Source organism: Triticum aestivum, chromosome 6A (assembly GCF_018294505.1).
Source record: "Triticum aestivum cultivar Chinese Spring chromosome 6A, IWGSC CS RefSeq v2.1, whole genome shotgun sequence".
In the NCBI taxonomy this organism is placed as follows: domain Eukaryota; kingdom Viridiplantae; phylum Streptophyta; class Magnoliopsida; order Poales; family Poaceae; genus Triticum; species Triticum aestivum.
The window spans coordinates 375,493,727-375,499,495 of record NC_057809.1 but is presented as its reverse complement, the minus strand read 5'-3'; positions in this window follow the sequence as shown (position 1 = coordinate 375,499,495).

The following is a 5,769-nucleotide window of genomic DNA, read 5'->3' as shown; positions in this document are numbered from 1 at the left end:
ACATTTCCCCTGTTTCCTCCTTCCTTCGTTCCCAAGCTATAGCCGCTTCCTCCCTCTCGCCGTCTCACATCCGACCACCACGGTCTCCATGGTCTTCTTCTATGACCTCTCCACCGGTTCCTCCTACGCCGACGACTCTTTCAGTAGCTGGGATGTCTCTCTCCTCTCTTGGGTTATGATTTTGAATGAAGGATTTTAATCCGGCGGCCGATTTGAGTCATTTCTTCCTCTTGTAGCTCCCTAGGACCATCACTTGCAACGAATGGAGCGGTGTGGCTGAAGATCTGCCTGCTCGTTGTCACCATCAATCTCCATGAGTGAAGTTAGTTGCATTTGATTCTATGGATAGTGGGAGGGAGTTTCTGGCATGTGTAGAGAAGGTTAGCCCCAATTTCATTGTTACAGATCATTTGTTAGATGTGATTCAGACACTGTCACCATGCTATGTTATTCTAGATGTGATTAAGACAATGTCACAGTTTCTACCCAGTATCTAAAAATGTTGCCATCTCATCAGTGGTGCCCTGAGAATATTATTTGGCACCGCTCCAGCGGTTTGTGCATCCAACTTTGCTCCACACATCTGAGCAGCCAAGCAGTAAAATACTAAAACTTTATGGCATGAAGGAACTGGGCATCAGAGGAACTAGGTGCTCCGGAGTCCGGTTCCCTGATTTTTCCCTCTGGCATCGGCTCGGCAGTGCAGGGCACCGGTGCCAAATGTAGCAATAGTTGTTTTGACACTGGTTTGGCATACATAGTGGACGACCTGAGTGCTATTAGTTCTATGTTACTAAATTTGTGCATGCACACACTTGTTAGTATCAATTTGATGTCATGCAAACACTGTCACTATCCTATTGCAGTTACATTTAGCTTCCTCATAAAATGTTCAATTTTTTATTTATAGTACATGACTACGAACTTGTAGCGTTGTTGTAGTTAATTATAGCTTGTGATGTTTCTGAATTTGGTTGTTGTCTCAGTAGCAAATAATTGATTTGCACATTGATCTTTTTGAGAAGATATGTCATAATTAACGTGTTTCTTTAGTTTTTCAAAATATGTATGCGGTGATTTTATATGTTTCTAGAAACCCATTTTCCCTACAATTATTACTGATTGAGTTTTAAATATTATAGGATGAACGGAAGTGTTCTTACGTGGAGTGGGTTGATCAAGAATGGCCACAATGTTTGAAGATGTGCCTAGCAAAGCTATGGAGCATGTATGAGGAAGAGAATAGAGATAGGTTTAGAGAAAGTGTTGTCAACGCTGAAGAATATTTCAAGATGCAGGAAAAAGAGGAAGATGGAGAATGAGCTCAGATTTTTTAAATTAGACTTTTCTAAGATGGTGTTTGTGAAGGAGGAGGCACTTTCCTAGTTGGCCAGTGCAAAACAGGTTCTTACTGAACTGAAAGCAGAGGTGGAGAAGATGAACCTGGCTGATCATGCATCAGTTGATTAGGGAAATGAATAAATTGTTCTAATATTGTGCTTATGAAGGTGAACTAGCTATATACTATACTGTGTTGTTTTCATGTAGCTATTGTACTGTGATGTTAAAATATATTTATGTGTCTGATATGAAATCGGCAAACAACTATTCGATATGAAATGTGAATTTGTGTAATACTGGAATTATTAAGTGTAAACTAATAAACCTGCTAAATGGGTCATGGAACTTCTACAAACAGTTCTATCATTAAAAGCGTGTGTGATGGATAGCCCAATGCCGTACTGTTTTCTTCATCGAATCATGTGTGATATATGTGAATAAAGCAAACAGTTAACATATGCAAAGCGTGTGTGATCGTTATACCTATCGCACACGAGACTATACCGAAAACTGTGTGTGATGTACGTGCGAACGAAAACGTTTGTCTGGGATTCACTGTGTGGGATGTACATACAAATGGAAACGTTCTTTTTAGATTCAATGAGTGGGATGTCCATACGAACGGAAATGTTTGTCTGGGATTCATTGTGTGGGATATACATACGAACGGACACATTTATCTAGGATTCACTATGTGGGATGTACTTACAAATGGAAATGGTTGGGCCTGTATAATTGTATGCGATGGTTAGCCCGATCGCACATGAGCTTATTTTGCCCAGCGTGTGTGACCAGAGGGCCTATCCCCGATGGTTTCTGGGTCGTGTGGTAAGGACCCCCCTATCACCCACACTGGCAAGGTGATGATTTAAAATGCCATCATGGAAAGGGGTTCAAAACCATTACAAGACAAGACTTTGGGGTTTTCTCACTGTCTTCAAGATAATTTTTATCAGCTTCATGGAGAGCAACATGGATGTCTCACTATCTTTAACCTTATCTGCATTACTTCCTTTACCATTGCATAACGATGTACTCTTCTCCAATATTTTGTCGGCATTGTAAAAGAGAAACAAGCAGACACATCATAGGTTTAGCATGTTGTACATGAAACTGATAACCCAAAAGCATAGGGGATCACAACAGCTTTCGAGGGTAGAGTATTCAACCCAAATTTATTGATTCGACACAAGGGGAGCCAAAGAATATTCTCAAGTATTAGCAGTTGAGTTGTCAATTCAACCACACCTGAAAGACTTAATATCTACATCAAAGTATTTAGTAGCAAAGTAGTATGGAAGTAACAGTAACGGTGGCAAAAGTAACAATAGTAGTTTTTGTAGCAATCGTAACCGTGGCAACGGAAAAGTAACTAAGCAAAGATCAATATTGCTACCGCTTGAGCACTGCATTGGTTTCCCCGAAGAGGAAGGGATGATGCAGCAAAGTAGCGTAAGTATTTCCCTCAGTTTTTGAGAACCAAGGTATCAATCCAATAGGACGCTATGCGCCAGTCCCTCGTACCTGCACAAAACAAATAATTCCTCGCAACCAACGCGATAAGGGGTTGTCAATCCCTACACGGCCACTTACGAGAGTGGGATCTGATAGATATGATAATATAATATTTTTGGTATTTTTATGATAAAGATGCAAAGTAAAATAAAAGCAAAGGAAATAACTAAGTATTGGGAGATTAATATGATGAAGATAGACCTGGGGGCCATAGGTTTCACTAGTGGCTTCTCTCGAGAGCATAAGTATTTTACGGTGGGTGAATGAATTACTGTTGAGCAATTGACAGAATTGAGCATAGTTATGAGAATATCTAGGTATGATCATGTATATAGGCATCACGTCCGAGACAAGTAGACCGACTCCTGCCTGCATCTACTACTATTACTCCACTCATCGACCGCTATCCAGCATGCATCTAGAGTATTAAGTTAATGAAAACAGAGTAATGCCTTAAGCAAGATGACATGATGTAGAGGGATAAACTCATGCAATATGATGAAAACCCCATCTTGTTATCCTCGATGGCAACAATACAATACGTGCCTTGCTGCCCCTACTGTCACTGGGAAAGGACACCGCAAGATTGAACCCAAAGCTAAGCACTTCTCCCATTGCAAGAAAGATCAATCTAGTAGGCCAAACCAAACTGATAATTCGAAGAGACTTGCAAAGATAACCAATCATACATAAAAGAATTCAGAGAAGATTCAAATATTGTTCATAGATAGACTTGATCATAAACCCACAATTCATCGGTCTCAACAAACACACCGCAAAAATAAGATTACATCGAATAGTTCTCCACAAGAGAGGGGGAGAACATTGTATTGAGATCCAAAAGAGAGAAGAAGCCATCTAGCTACTAACTATGGACCCGTAGGTCTGAGGTAAACTACTCACACTTCATCGAGAGGGGCTATGGTGTTGATGTAGAAGCCCTCCGTGATCGATGCCCCCTCCGGCGGAGCTCTGGAACAGGCCAAAAGATGGGATCTCATGGATACAGAAAGTTACGGCGGTGGAATTAGGGTTTTGGCTCCGTATCTGATCGTTTGGGGGTACGTAGGTATATATAGGAGGAAGGAGTACGCCGGTGGAGCAACAGGGGGCCCACGAGGGTGGAGGCCGCGCCTGGGGGGGGGGGTAGGCCTGCCCCCTACCTCGTGGCCTCCTCTTTTATGTCTTGACGTAGGGTCCAAGTCTCCTGGGTCTTGTTCGTTGAGAAAATCACGTTCCCGAAGGTTTCATTCCGTTTGGACTCCGTTTGATATTCCTTTTCTTCGAAACCCCAAAACAGGCAAAAAACAACAATTCTGGGCTGGGCCTCCGATTAATAGGTTAGTCCCAAAAATAATATAAAAGTGGATAATAAAGGCCAATAATGTCCAAAACAGTAGATAATATAGCATGTAGCAATCAAAAATTATAGATACGTTGTAGACGTATCAAGCATCCCCAAGCTTAATTCCTGCTCGTCCTCGAGTAGGTAAATGATAAAAACAGAATTTTTGATGCGGAGTGCTACTTGGCATAATTTTAATGTAATTCCTCTTAATTGTGGTATGAATATTCAAATCCGAACGATTCTATACAAAAGTTCATATTGACATAAAAATAATAATACTTCAAGCATACTAACTAAGCAATTATGTCTTCTCAAAATAACATGGCCAAAGAAAGTTCATCCCTACAAAATCATATAGTTTAGTCATGCTCCATTTTCGTCACACAAGAATGCTCTCATCATGCACAACCCCGATGACAAGACAAGCAATTGTTTCATACTTTAGTAATCTCAAACCTATAAACTTTCACGCAATATATGAGTGCGAGCCATGGACATAGCACTATGGGTGGAATAGAATATAATGAGGGGGGTTATGTGGAGAAGACAAAAAAGGAGAAAGTCTCACTTCAACGAGGCTAATCAATGGGCTATGGAGATGCCCACCGATTGATGTTAATGCAAGGAGTAGGGATTGCCATGCAACGGATGCACTAGAGCTATAAATGTATGAAAGCTCAACAAAAGAAACTAAGTGGGTGTGCATCCAACTTGCTTGCCCATGAAGACCTAGGGCACTTGAGGAGGCCCATTGTTGGAATATACAAGCCAAGTTCTATAATGAAAATTCCCACTAGTATATGAAAGTGACAAAACAAGAGACTTTCTATCATGAAGATTATGGTGCTACTTTGAAGCACAAGTGTGGCAAAGGATAATAACATTGTCCCTTCTCTCTTTTTCTCTCATTCTTTTTTTGGGCCTTCTCTGTTTTTTATGGCCTTTCTCTTTCTTTTTTGGGCCTTCTTTTTTTATGGCCTTTCTCTTTCTTTTTTTATAATTCCTCACTTGGGACAATGCTCTAGAAAATGATGATCATCACACTTCTATTTATTTACAACTCAATGATTACAACTTGATACTAGAACAAAAGATGACTCTATATGAATGCCTCCGGCGGTGTACCGAGATATGCAATGGACCAAGAGTGACATGTATGAAAGAATTATGAACGGTGGCTTTGCCACAAATACTATGTCAACTACATGATCATGCTAAGCAATATGACAATAATGAATGTGTCATGATAAATGAAATGGTGGAAAGTTGCATGGAAATATATCTCGGAATGGCTATGGAAATGCCATAATAGGTAGGTATGGTGACTGTTTTTAGGAAGATATAAGGAGGTTTATGTGTGAAGGAGCGTATCATATCACGGGGTTTGGATGTACCGGCGAAGTTTGCGCCAACTCTCGATGCGATAAAGGGAAATGCACGGTACCGAAGAGGATAGCAAGGATGGAAGGGTGAGAGTGCGTATAATCCATGGACTCAACATTAGTCATAAAGAACTCACATACTTATTGCAAAAATCTACAAGTCATCAAAAACCTCGGCACTAC